Below are 15,323 nucleotides of genomic sequence, written 5' to 3'. Positions count from 1 at the left end.
TTTTGTGTCTGGCTCAGCCATCTGCCCTGATCCTGTAATTGGAAATGTGTAGGGATGCGACAGAATTCATTGCAGATAGATAAATGTGTAACTATGTACATAATAGCTGAAATGAATAGATAAATGTACAAAAATTAATCCTTCCAAGTGGCCTTGTGAGCTGCTATTAAGTATTTTAGTACCAGAAGAGAAAAAAGAGGGGGCTGTGGTAAGCTCTTTGGAGAATTTTATCCCTCATCATTAGTCTCTTGTGAAAACAAAGGGAGTTTTCAAAGCAGAGTGAAGGTGGTGCTTGTTCTCAGAAAATGTGGACTCCTGGCCAAAAGCTTAGGGAAGCACAAAGAGCCATTTCTGAAGTAGCCATCTAGAGCTGACATGCAAATGCATTTCCCAGAGGATTTCTGAAGTTGGTGGTTGATCATGTCTCACGTTGCTTGAGGATCCGGTGCTCAGAAGGATTTCAGAAGCACGTATGCAAATAACCTGGCTGCCAAGCAGAAATGCCAAAGAGGATGTGGAAATTAGTGAAGTCCATCTGCTAATGAGTTCCTGTAGAGCGCTGTTTAAAAGCAGGTTGCTTTCAGACACTGTGGGGCAGTGGCATGCCCAGAAGAATTGGGGCAGGCACAGGTTATATGGGAGGTGGCAAGGAGGCTGGATGAAACATGCAAGGGGAAGCACAACAAGACTGATCTGGAAAGTGATGCTGTCACATGGCTGGGGAAAAGACCTGTTCAGGACAGGGTGAGGGTGTCTGCCTTGTGCCAGTCAGAGTCTTTCATTTGCCCCCATTGTCAGGGCAGCACAGCTCAATAGTCCAAATGCGACCCAACGGTCAGAGTCTATGAATGGATGGTAGATAGGGGAAAGGTTTACATCCCCCAACAGGGGGAGTCCAGACCCTCCCACGCCAGTGTACCCCAGACCAGCGCCTTGTTAGTAGCTTTCTCTAGCCACTGAGTCATCAGGGAAAAGTTCCATGTGCAACACAGAGAATCTCCAATGCTGGCTCGCTCTCCCTTGTAGTCATCACTGGCCTGTTTCCTGCTTCAAGTGTTTCTGCTCACTGATGGATCTCCAGCTCCCCTCCTTCCTCTTGGACCTGGCTGCATCTGCTTGTGCCTGGAACCTGTGAGGTCTCTGGGTACATCTGGCCTCCAGCTTGCATGGTAGCAGCTTGGTGTTGGGTAGTCTCTGTGGTTTGCCTGGAGCTGGCAAGGCACATACTCTCCCTTTTGCCACCAGCCTCTATTGCTCCCTTTTATAGCGGTGAAGTTCAAGCATGCCCAGTAAGGCCCAGAGGGTGTGGCCTTCTCAGCCCTCAGGGCTGGTTTAGTCCCCTCCTGATCAGTGCCGGGAGAGAACGCCCTGTCATAGATTCCTTGATTACAGCTATGGCCTGTTCTTGACAATGAACTGGCTAGGGCATGCTCACTCTCCCGCCTTCTCAGCATGAGCTTCTGCTGGCAGGTGAACTGACAGGATATAGGAGTTGTGGCAGGGCCCTGGATATTTCACAGCTGTGGATACCAAACACCGTCTAGAATTCATGGGCTTTGGACAGGCCTGCCAACAAAGAGAGTCAAGGGCGTAATTGCCCCAGGGCCCAGCAATTCAAAGGGGCTCAGGGATCCCAGCCATTGACACTGTTGAGGCACCCGAGTGCTGCACCGGGCACTCCACGTGGCTCTGAGGGCCCAGCACCGTGCTCTGGGTGGCACTGAAGGGTGGCTCCCTGCCCCACTCCTTCTACCCCAATGCCCCTCCCCTTCTGATGGCATGGAACCAGCCCCCCCACCTTGCCCAGGGGGGCTACAGAAGCTGTTAGCTCCCTCCCCCACTCCAGCTTGGTATGTTTATAATTTTTATACACTGCATTGTTTCCCCATGGACTCTCTGGAGGACTATTTTTGCAACAATTTCTACATCATCTGGTGTCTAGTTACTTTACTATAGAGAAGCTAGAGTGGTCTGTCACCCTGTGGATTGTAACATTAGCACTAGGTCGCCCTCTAGGTACACAGAGGTGCAAGTGGGTGATTCACTGGCAGATGCAAGTGGGTGATTCACTGAAAGGACCCATTGAAAAGCGTCATGAGGCCTGTGCTGCCTCTGACTGGGAAGTGGAGTGGCGTGCTGGTGATGGAAACATGGCTACATATGAAACACATTATAAAACACAAACCAGGGCCTACCCCTAGCAATAGCTGCCTGTCCTATTGAATGAAACAGATTGTCACCTGAAAGTGCAGCCTTTGCTGGCCCCAAGGAGCCAGGAGTCAGGAGCCAATTTTTCATGAAGCACCCACTCATTAAGGTACCTGCTCAGTTAATAGATACATAACTGAGTCTTTCTCCATCCTCTGATATAGTGAGTCAGACTTTTGTGTTTATTCACAGACAGGGTGTCGTGTCATTCCTTTTCCCTTCCAAGTGGTTCACCATTGATACTTGATCATTGATGGTTTTCCATTGACTTTTTGTGGGTTGGTGTAAAGGTTAATTCAGAAATAACACAATATTTTGTTTCAGCATTTTGGACTAAAAGAGAACATCTGGTATTCACAAATCAAGCTGTTTTCTTTTGCTTTGTTCGACTAACACAAAACATTCAACGTTGAGCTAGTTCAGTGATTAATCATATTTGGCACATTGTCTCATGGAAGTTGCAGCTCAAATCAGATGAACTGCAAAAAAATATCAAGTATCAGAGGGGTAGCCGTGTTAGTCTGAATCTGCAAAAGCGGCGAGGAGTCCTGTGGCACCTTATAGACTAACTGAAGTATAGGAGCATAAGCTTTCGTGGGCAAAGACCCACTTCGTCAGATGCATGTCACCCATTAGACAGAGACCTACACCTACAAGATCTTCAACAAGCATTCTGTAAACTACGATATCCACACGAGGAAGTGAGGAGACAGATTGACAGAGCCAGATGTGTACCCAGAAGCCTTCTGGGACAAGCCCAAGAAAGAAACCAACAGAACACCACTGGCCATCACCTACAGTCCTCAGCTAAAACCTCTCCAATGCATCATTAGTGATCTACAACCCATCCTGGACAATGATCCTTCGCTTTCACAGGCCTTGGGAGGTAGGCCAGTCCTTGCCCATAGACAGCCTGCCAACCTGAAGCATTTTCTCACCAGCAACTACACACCGCATCATAATAACTCTAACTCAGGAACCAATCAATGCAACAAACCTCGGTGCCAACTCTGCCCACATATATACACCAGCAACACCATCACAGGACCTAACCAGATCAGCCATACTGTCACTGGTTCATTCTCCTGCACATCTACTAACGTAATATATGCCATCATGTGCCAACAATGCCCCACTGCTATATACATTGGCCAAACTGGACAGTCCCTACGTAAAAGAATCAATGGACACAGATCAGATATTAGGAATGGCAACATACAAAAACCTGTAGGGGAACACTTCAATCTCCCTGGACACACAATTGCAGGTCTAAAAGTAGCCATCCTGCAGCAAAAAAATTTCAGGATCAGACTTCAAAGAGAAACTGCTGAGCTACAGTTCATCTTCAAGTTTGACACAATCAACTCTGGATTAAACAAAGACTGTGAATGGCTCACTAACTACAAAAGCAGCTTCTCCTCTCTTGGAATTCACACCTCCAGATCAACTACTAGAAGTGGGCCTCATCCTCCTTGATTGGATCCACCTTGTCATCTCCAGCCTGATTCTGGCCTGCATATTTATACCTGCCTCTGGAAATTTCCACTACATTCATCTGACAAAGTAGGTCTTTCCCCACGAAAGCTTATGCTCCAACACTTCAGTTGGTCTATAAGGTGCCACAGGACTCCTCGCCACATCTCAAACTGTCATTACCACACAAGGGGTATGTCTACACTACCACCCTAGTTAAAACTAGGGTAGTAGTATAGACATACCCAAGGTGAGTAACTTCCTTTTCCTCTTTGAGTGATGTCCCCATGCATGCTCCACTGTTGGTGACTGCACAGCCGTGCCCCAGAGTTGGTAGGTGGGCTTCAGATTAGGTCTTTTATGCAGTGGAAAGGACTGTGTTGGCAACATTGGAAGTTGTGGCCATCCTTGTGGAAACTGCATAATGTTTCATAGAGGTATGATTAGATGGCCAAGTGGCCGCACAGCAAATGTCCATAAGAGGGACTCCTCTAAGGAATTATGTTGAGGCATCTATGACCTGTGTAGAGTGAGCCCTGGGGGAGGCAGGGTAGGAAGTGGTGTGCCTTAGAGGGAGTAGCACTGAACAATACAGGATGAAGTCAATTTGGAGATGTGCTGGGAAGACACAGGTGCTCCATGAGAACATTTGGCAAGCAAAACAAAGAACATGTATGATTTGAGAAAAGATCGCATGCGGTCTATGTAGAATGATAGAGCCCTGCATACGTCAAGGGGGTGTAGAATGGTCTCTTCATGGGAAGCATGAGGCTTTGGATAGAAGGTCAGTAGGGATGATAGGTTCATTAATATGGAAATCTGAGAACACTTTTAGCAGAAAGGAAGGATGAGGTTGAAGGATTTATCCTTATGAAATACAGTATAGGTCAGAAAGTTTATAAGAGCTGCAATCTCACTAGCCCATCTTGAAGATGTGATTGCTATTAGAAATATTGTCTTTGTTGTTAATAGGAAAAAGGGAGCACTTGGCTAGGGGCTCAAACGATGATCTAATACAAATACTAAGCACAAGCTCCAATAGGCCTACATGTAGGATTGAGATTGACCAGTCTCTTAAGGAACCCCTTGGAAATAGGATGCTCAAAGACTGAAACCCCATCAACCGGCAGTGGAATGTTGATAGTACAGCTATCTTAGAGATAGAACTCACAGGCCTTGTTGTTTCAGGTGCATCATATAGTCGAGGATTACATGAACGGGAGAACCAGAAGGTTGGATGCCCTCGGTCCCACACCAGAATGTGAAATGTTTCTACTTATAGAGATAGTTATTGTGAGTGGTCAGCTTTCTACTGTAGAGTAGAACAGCATTTACTTGTTGAGAACATCTATTCTCTGCCTCTGAGAACCAGATATTTACCAGGCCGTCAGATGGAGAGACTCTGGTTGGGGATGGACAAGAGGGCCTCCATTCTGAGATAGGAAGTCTAGGTGAGTTGGAAGAGGGTAAGGAGGTCAAGAGATATTTGAAAGATATAGGGAAACCGGGTCTGTCTGGCCCACACCGGGGCTATGAAGATGACTTGGGCCACGACTGATTTGATCTTCCTCAGCACTCTGGCTATGGGTGGAATGGGAGGAAAAACATAATGAAGAGGAGCCTCCCATGGATTAGAAAGATGTTGCCAGTGATCTGGAACCTTTACCATCTCTGAAACAATAATGGGCACACTTGATGTTCTGGTGGTTGAAAAGAGATCTACAGACAGGAAACCCCAACAATTGAAGATTTCTCGTAGAACTTACATGTGGATCTCCCATTCGTGGTCTATCACAAAATAATGGCTGAGGACATCTGCTAGAATATTGATGATGCCAGGGAGATATGATGCAATGATAGTGATACTGGTCTACATACACCAGTTCCAGAAGTGCATGGCTTCAGCACAGAGGGAACAAGAGTGGGCACCACCCTGACGATTGATGTAAAACATTGTGGTCATATTGTTGGTGAGGATGCATGCCAATCAGGCTCCTATGAACTCTAAAGTTTGGGTAGGGTTCAGGGTGGACTTCTGGTAGTTTATAATGAGGCTGAAAGAAGTGAACTGCCTCTTAGCAAATAGAGACATGCTGTCTGTGGAGTGTCTGGAAGGACCCCAAATGAGGCAGTCATCCAGGTAGGGAAAAATCACGGTTCCTCTGAGTCGTAGGAATTCTGCAACTATTGCCAGCATCTTGGAGAAGACTCTGGAAGTGGAAGAGAGTCTGAAGGGCAAGAGGTGGTATTTGAAATGCTCTGAGATGACTGCAAATCAAAGAAAACGTTAGTGTGCCAGGTGGATAGTTATGTGGAAGTAGGCATCTTGGAGGTTGAGGGCAGCAAACCAATCTCCCTCATCCAGTGCTGATCAATGTGAGTGTAATCATCTTGAACCAGTGCTTGTGGGGGTGTTTGTTTAGCTGTTGAGGATCGAGGATCGGTCTCCATTTACCCATTCTCTTTTCTGTAAGGAAATAGTTTGAGTAAAATCCCCTGCCCTGGTATCTTTCAGGCACCCTCTCTAGAGCATGTGTCTTATGACAGACATCCTCCGTGGTACCTGGACTGGTCCTACCATTCTCACTACTCTCTTTGCTGTTCCCCATGTCTCCATTGGGCATGGCACCGACCAGCAGCACCATCAACACCAGCTCCGAGGTTGATACCTGTCTCTCACCCTCGTGATTCTCCTCAGCTGACTGAGGACATCGAGACAGAGGATGGCCAAATTACTGAGAAGGCAGAGGCAGAACAACTTGATGGCTCCTTAACTGAAAAGTCCTCCTCCTCACCAGACAAAACGGTTATTCCAGATGACCCATTGCCCACAGATGAACTGAAGCAATTTCAGTACTTATTTAAAAGAGTCGCCACCAGCCAGGAGGTTGTTTTATCTGAGATATAGGAGAAACACCACATACTCCTAAAAAACCTTCAAATGGCCTCAAAATAAAGGATTGCCCTTCCAATATATGAAGCAATCATGGAAGTGGTGGATGAGGTCTGTCAGACAGAAAATATTTTGTTCCATCCAAGAGTATGGATTTTTTATTTCTCCACCCTCAGCCAAACTTGATAGCCATGGTCGCAGCCTTGGTAGGAAAATGCTCCAAGTTCCTGCTCAGATTATCCAACTACACTGCATTACTTGCTAACCACAACTCTGACAACTACACAAAACTGCATATCATAGCACTTTATACCATCTGAGGATCTAGCCAAATATTTTGGAAACACAAATTTATCTGTGTATAAGACACTTTTCATGCAGATTTCCATGGTAAATAGCTGTTTTATAGGTATTTAAAAAAATCTTTGTCTAGCATTTTTCCATGCTGTAGTGACACACTCTTTTGATTAAAACCACCTTTTGTGCCACTTAAAATCTATAAAGAAATGTTTACACAAAGATGACACAACTGGTAAAAAACTAGAGGAAAATAACACCAACTCGAGATGTTAAATCCATTGGTCCCTGAAACAGCATAATCACATTGACAAACACATATTCTTTATATTTCTTGATAAAGCACACATTGGAAATGAAACAGAGAGAAATGTAAAAAACCATGAACTGTTTCCTAATACAGTGACACTCAAAGCGTATATTATCTTGGCATTCCCTTGACAGCTACAAGATGTAACAAGGGCTTGGGTGAAAAGTTCAAACATTAATTGGAACACACTGTAAAAAATCAAACCAGAGTCAATTGCGTAGAATTAGGTGTGAAATTGAGATCAGAACAATCTAACTTGAAAACAGGCCAAGACCATCAGCTAACCTCCTTCTTTTTTGGAGGCTACTTTCAAAACTTTTTAATTAACTTAAACAATCTGCATGGCAGTATAGTATCCATTACTCACTCATGAGAATATGCTATTCTGTACCAAAAGTGATAAAACACAAGCTGTATGATTTGATTAATGACAACATTGGGATGCAGAAGAGTTCCTTAATGAATCACATTGCTTCCACTCAAGTTCACTGTAGTCATAACATTCTTTACAATATTTCTGAGGTAAAGGCTTTAAGTGCCCCACTACCACTTTAGACCCCACAATGATCCTCAAAACCTTGCTCAGCTGCTGCCTCATTTTGTGAGCAACTGAAGTTTCCAGGCACCTACATTTCTCCTCTTCAAGTCCCTTAGTTTTCTGCCAGTGACCATATGAACAGCTGCCTCTCTCTAGGGACCCAAGCAACTATCTCAAACCTAAACCTCTGCTGGATTCATTCCAGTGTCAATGTGTAGGCATTTTCCAACCATATGTAAATATGCAGCAGAATGATGGAGGTGATGGTGCCTCCTTATAACTTTTAGCTTAGTGTGAAATCACTCATCCCAGATGAAATATAGGACAGCTTCAATGAAAGAGATTGAGTGAGATTCATCTGGCAACACCCCGTGGCCCAGTGATATAGGGTCACCTGGGAGCAGAGAGACCAAAGTTCAAATTGCTGCTCCACATCAGGCAGTGGGAGGACTCTCCTACATCTACAGTGAGTGTAGCGAAAAGTCTTAGATGCCATGTCATAAGAGGAAGCACCACCACCTGGTCCTCCAGTGTTTGTTGTTGTTATTTGTGGGTTTTGTTCTTTTTTTTTTTCAAAAACTACAGGAAAATTTTCATGTTCATAAATCCCAAGCAGAGATGGGTGCCTCCTAGCCCACACTGAGACATCTCTTTGAGACAGGATCCACCTCTCTCCTTATAGTTCCTGTTGGCCGACATCCTTCACCCCAGCATCCTGGCTTCTGTGGACTCCATGCTTACTCAGCTCACCTTCCCTCTGCATTGAATAGGGAGCTTAGGCAGCCACTACAGGCCTGAGGATTCCACTGGGGGGCAAGGTGCCTAAACACCACCATTGAAATGCTAAATGTTGCATCGCCCAAATCTTCTTTGTAAATCTAGCCCTATGTGCATCCATGCTAAGGGAATAAGAACACCCCACATTAATCCCGTGTGGAGTACTCACATGTTGGATATGCATGTACAGCAGTACAGTAAAACGCCATTGGTCTGGCATCCAATGCTCCGGCACTCCTGATGGTCCAGCACCACTGGGAACCCAGAAGTGCTCCGGGCAGCCGGACAATTGGAGTTGCTCTGTGCCCGGCTTCCCCGATTCAGCCGCTGCTGAAACTGACCAGCAGCTGAATCAGGGAAGCCGGGGGCAGAGCAGCTGGGGTGCTGCCGGGTTGGTCCAGTAGCGCCGCCCCTCGGGGCTGCGGGACCAACCCGGCAGCACCCCAGCTGCTCTGCCACAGGCGTCCCCGATTCAGCTGCTGCTGAAACTGACCAGCAGTGGCTGAATTGGGGTCGCCTGGAGCAGAGCCGGACTATTGGAAGGGGGAGCTATGAGGGGTCTGGGGTGGCATCCCCCCCCAACCCCAGACCCCTCATAGCCCCCCCTTCCGATAGTCCAGCATATTTGATAATCCAGCACCCCGAGTCCTAAAGGTGCCAGATTATCAGAAGTCTACTGTAGATGTTCCACACCCTTTCACTTACAGGCTCTCTCTTCTTCCCCAGACTCCATCTCTTCTACTAGTCTTTCCTGTCTTTCCCTTATCATCAACAATAATCCCCTCATGTGCCCATATTTGGTCTAATGTCCTGTTGTGTTTCCTGTATCTGTGAGATTATCTCATTATTCTTTTAATGCACTGCGCCTTTACATCTCAATGTATTCTATGTGCCTGCACAGGCACAGCCATTTTACTCTGGATTTTACTACCATTTGTGACACACACTGTGCTCTGTCCCCCGAAGGCTTGACTTCTATGCCTTTGCTCTGTCGCTTTGTCCTTGCTTTTGGTTGCTTATTTAGTTCAAAAGAAAAATCATCCGCACACAAGATAGAAGGATATGAATTCAGACTGTGAATTCTTCAGGGCAGGAAACATGCTTTGCTCTGCCATGTCAATTTGCAGCATTGTAGCAATGATATGTACTTTTAAAATATTATTTTCCTTACTTAAATATTTCAGCAGCCCCTCTTTTTTTGGGACAAGAAAAAGATTCTACAAAGTTTATTGCAAATATTTACATTCAAGAAGATCCCATTGGTATCTTATGCCTGATCTGCACACAGTTTTTGTGCTGGTATAACTATGTTGGTCAAGGGGCTGATTTTTTTAGCAACATAGTTTATAGAATCATGGAATCGTAGAACACTAGAACTGGTAGGGACCTCAAGAAGTCATCAGGTAAAGTCCCTTAACCTCACGACAGGACCCAGTACTGTCTAGACCATCCCTGATAGATGTCTATCTAACCTGCTCTTGAATATCTCCAGAGATGGAGAGTCCACAACCTCCCTAGGCTACTTTTTCCAGTGTTTAAACATCCTGACAGTTAGGAAGCTTTTCCTAATGTCCAACCTAAACCTCCCTTGCTGCAGTTTAAGCCCGTTGCTTCTTCTCCTATCCTCAGAGGCCAAGGAGAACAATTTTTCTCCCTCCTCCTTGTGATACCATTTTATAGTTTTATCAAAAAAAAGTGTGGATACTGTTATATCAGTTTCAAGAAGTCATATGCCAGGATAGCTTATTCTCCTTGCTATCTATGAACTTCTGTATTGATACAATAAAGCACATTATTCTTGTATAACTGAGTCAGCTCTAGGGGATCGTTGCACTTTAACTATACTGGTGTATTTAAAGTTGCACATCACCTATGGGCTCTTAAGGTAGTGACTGAACTTAGAACTTACTGAATCTAACATGAAGCAGAAATTAGAATCTTATGTGGTAGCTGCAACTGTGATGTATTGGACACGCTGTGGCATCTGACACAAGAAATGAAGAAGTCCTGATGTACATGACAATGTAAGGTTTGCCACATTGGGTGAGCCCATGGCCTATGTTACACAGTATCCTGTCTCTGACAGTGGCCCATACCACAGTTTCAAGGGGAATGCACAAAATAGGACAATTATGGAATGATCTATACATGCCTTTCACTCCCATCTTCTGGGAGTAAGGGTATATCTACACTGCATTCCTCTTTCTAGAGAGGAATGCAAATACAGCTAAGCAAAATTGCAAATGAAGCACCAATTTGAATTTCCCATGCTTCATTTGTATAATCGCGTCCGGGCGCTTTTTTGAAATACCCTATTTTATACTCATTTTATAAGGAGTAAGGGTAATTTCGAAAGAAGGGTTTTCTTTCAAAATAACCACATCTAGACAGTGTTTCTTTTTTTGAAATAGGGTATTTAGAAATAACGCCCGGACGTAATTAAGCAAATGAAGCACGGGAAATTCAAATTCGCGTTTCATTTGCAATTTCGCTCAGCTGCATTTGCATTCCTCTCTTGAAAGAAGATTGCAGTGTAGACATACCTGTAGGCTGCGTCTAGACCGTCAAGTTTTTCCGCAAAAGCAAGTGCTTTTGCGGAAAAACTTGCCACTGTCTACACTGGCCGCTTTGAATTTGCACAAGAACACTGACAATCTAATGTAAGATTGTCAGTGTTCTTCCACAAATACAGTGACTCTCCCGTTTGGGAAAAAGCCCTCTTGTGCAAATGCTTTTGCGCAAAAGGGCCAGTGTAGACAACTGAGAACCATTTTGTGCAAGAAAGCCCCGATGGCGAAAATGGCGATCGGGGCTTTCTTGCGCAAAACCGCGTCTAGATTGGCATGGACGCTTTTCTGCAAAAAGTGCTTTTGCGCAAAAGCATCCGTGCCAATCTAGATGCTCTTTTCCACAAATGCTTTTAACGGAAAAACTTTTCTGTTAAAAGCATTTGCGGAAAATCATGCCAGTCTAGACGCAGCCTAAGAGAATTAGGGTTACCCTGAACACAGGGTTGTGTCCCTGACCATTTTGGCTAATAGCCATTGATGGACCTATCCTCCATGAACTTAGCAGTTCTTTTTTAAACTGAGTTATATTTCTGGCCATCGTAACCAGTTCCACAGGCTAGTTGTGCATTGTATAAAAAAGTATTTCCTTTTATTTTCACTAAACCTGTTGTCTATTAATTGAATTGAGTGATCCCTGTTTTCTGTATTGTGCAAAAGGGGAAATAATATTTCTCTATACAATTGTTCCACACCATTCATGATTTTTATGGACCTCTATCATATTCCACTTAGTATTCTCTTTTCTAAGTCCTCCCCCTAGTGTTTTTAGGCTTTCCTCATATGAAAGCTGTTTTGTGCCCTCTCTCACCTTTGTTACCTTTCTCTGAATCTTTTCTAGTCTATATCCTTTCTGGGACAGGGTGACCAGAATGGCATGCAATATTCAATGGGCGGTAACACCATGGATGTATGGAGGGGCATTCTGATTTTTTCTGCCTTACTTTTATCCCTTTCCTAATAGTTCCTAATATAGTAGTAGCTGTAACCACTGCTGTACATTGAGCAGGAGTTTTCAGAGAAATATCTACTGATGTTAACTTGCTCTTGCTACTCTGTGCAAGAAAAGACAATGGAATATCATCACTTGGGTTTGAAAAATGTATCAGTGGTAAATATCTCTTTGGTGTTTTTTAAAGATATTTGTTTCTCCAGTGACATGAACATTTTGGAGCCATTTACATGTTAACATCTATTCTGACTTGGTAGCCTTGCACATCTGTTTTCCAAAGACTGAATGCAAATAAACACCTAAACAAATTGTAAGAGCCTACAAAATGAGGCCTTTGTACCTTACTTGGGCCTTTCTGTTGCATATGCTTTCCATTTGAAAATCTGCTGTTAGTTTGACAAGAAAATGAGGACTTTATGTGCCACTGATGAGGCCAGCATTATGACCAGCAATCTTTGCTTCCATCTCTGCATTCATTGAGGAAAATCTAAGATGCCTTTGAGAGGACTGCAGGCATAACATAAAGCTGGATTTCACAGAGGTCCACTGAGAATTGTATATAACAACTAACTCAGAGATAAAAAGATAAGGAATTTTTATCATGCCTCCTCAGTGCTGTTGCAGCCAGAAGAGAGCCAGCTCTGAGAAGAACAGACTGTATGTAATGAATTTGTATTGACCTTCTAAAGCAGTACCAAGCATGACTTGGTTTGCCAGTATTCTTAGCCATGGGAATGCCTGTTATTGCTTTATATTTCATAAGAGATGGTCTGTTTCTGGAACTTAGCATTTTCCTTTAATGTGGAAATTAGTTTTACAATGTTAGAAAATGAATAAGTTTGTGTAAATGACACTTAGCCTCAAATTTATGAAGTTAAGTGTCCAGATGACAAATTCCAAGTTAAGCTACATTCAAGGCTAGGATGTATTCAAAGCTATAAGATTTATATGCCACATTTGTGAAATCAATTGCACCAGATCATTTCCACACTTAGCATTATTAGTGTGACACTGCAATATAGCTGGCTAGGAAGTTTCTTGTTAGGCTGAGGATTCTTGTCAGAAAATGCATATCGAAACCCAATGTTTTGCAGGAAAGGGGCAGTTCTAGTTAAACTTTTGCCAGATTCAGGATGGAATTTTGAGAGTGACAGAGAGAGAGACACACACACCAACCACATAAAAGCCAACAATCTTCACTAAAATAGGGCCTCAAACCAGTGTTTCCCACATGTCTGGTATGTACCATAAGCCCAAGACTGCAAACTCATGCAATAATAAATCAATCTTTCCACCCACCACCTCATCTTATTTAATTATTTCTACAAAGTAAGAAAACTTCAATGAAAGACCCAACCAGAATAATCAATAACCATGTGGTTTAGGGGCATTTGTCTGGAAGATAGGACATCTGGGTAAGTTCCTGCTCTAGATCAGACAGAGTAGGGACATGAACCACTCTCCTACTTCCCGAGCGAGTGCCCTAACCACCTGGTTCTTAGAGGATGAGACGTTTCTTGCTCCCTCTTAGAATTTCAAACAGTCTCAGTTTCATCCTGATGTGGAATGAGAAATCTGTTTCCTATGTAGGTCTGCTTTACAACCCCATAGTTATATGCAGCATCAAGCATGAACATGTGGAAGTTACTCTTTAATTAACAACTCTGCAGGAGTGATGTTATTCACTGTATGCCAGGTCTCACAGCTATAACATGGGAAAGAAAAGAATGCACATCTTCTGATAATTTAACAGTTTCTGTCCATCTTCATCTCATTTCATTTCTCTTCTGTACAGTTGGTCCATCTCCCCTACCCAATCTCTTAATCCTAAGCAAGCCTTTCTCCAAGACCTTTTGAGCGTCATGTATCCCTGCATACAGAAGAGCCTAGATCAGGCCTTTAATGAACATACTACAGTGGTGATAGACAAAAGTTTGGACTCTGAATAGTAGTAACACCATATTCTGTCCTGTCACTGTACAGGCCCAAATATTCTCTATAATATTTATATGCCACTTAGCATTACATTTGTGAAATCAATTGCACCAGATGCATGGCATCGTTTCCACACTCAGCATTATTAGTGTGACACTCATAGCTGAATGGATGATAAGCACTGAACTCAATTTCTCTTCCCTTTGCTTAAAATTATCTACTTGTCTCTGAAAGTTAGTGATGTTCCCTGATAGGTTGAATGTTTATATGCCCACTTATTATTATTGTCTTGACCATCTTTCTGCAAATCATTAACAGTGTATTAGACTCTCCTTATTAAAATAGCCAAAGTGTAAATGTGAACACAATGCTCCAATTAACTAAGGGGAAGCATGCCAGTAAAGGCATGGGGTAACATTAATTTAATCATTTTTCCCTGTTTGATTTAACAGTGCATTTGAATGTGCAGTATCCTGACCAAACCATTTTCATGTTATCATTAGCTTCATTACTGGAAATAATGTAAAATAATGTCCTCTCAAAACAGGCTAGCAGAATCTTATTTTAAAACAACTTATGGAAAAAGGTAAAAATAATTAGTTACAGATTATGGAATCAATTTGTATATTAGGTTCTATTGAAATATAGTTTAGAAAAACTTAATAATTAATAGATGTTTTAAAAAATGTTTTAAAACCTAATCAGAAAACATTTTTCCCTGTAGATATTTTAAATTTTTAATTGAAAACAAAAAGTATTCAGCCAAAAAGTTTTCAACAAAATCTTAAAATTTTCCTCAAAAAGCGGATATGTTTCATGAAGTAAATCATTATTTTGTAACAACAGCTTTGACAGCATGCCTTTTATCATTCCTGATGGTTACTCACTTTTAACAAATATCTAGTGTAAAACCTGTTTTTATAACAAATTATAACACTTTCTTTCAATGCGTTTGTACCCATTTCTAACACATACTACTCAGACTTGTAAACAGGCTCACCTGTTAATGAATTTCTAAATGGGGCCTAGTATGGGCTACATTTACAAAAGTGACCATAAATTTGGACACCAAAACAGAGAGACTTTACCAGAGCCTGATTTTTGAGGGAAGCTGTAGCAAGGTACACCTCTCCTCTGGGATACGATTGGTCATGGGGAGCCCAAAAGCGAAGTCCTTGTGCATCATTCCCTCCCATTGTGGCTGACATCTCTCTCTTTTTCCTCTCACTTCTCCTTTTTTCCTCCATTTTCTCTTTTTTTATTCCTCTCAACCCCCATTTCTCCCAGTAGCTCCCTTTCCTAGTTCCCTCACTTGTCGGAATGTTCTATGTGTGCTTCTCCGTGCCTCTGAACACAGAGTAGAGTGCTACTGA

The sequence above is a fragment of the Pelodiscus sinensis genome, chromosome 6, assembly GCF_049634645.1.
Source record: "Pelodiscus sinensis isolate JC-2024 chromosome 6, ASM4963464v1, whole genome shotgun sequence".
Taxonomy (NCBI): Eukaryota; Metazoa; Chordata; order Testudines; family Trionychidae; genus Pelodiscus; species Pelodiscus sinensis.
This window is presented reverse-complemented; position numbering follows the sequence as displayed.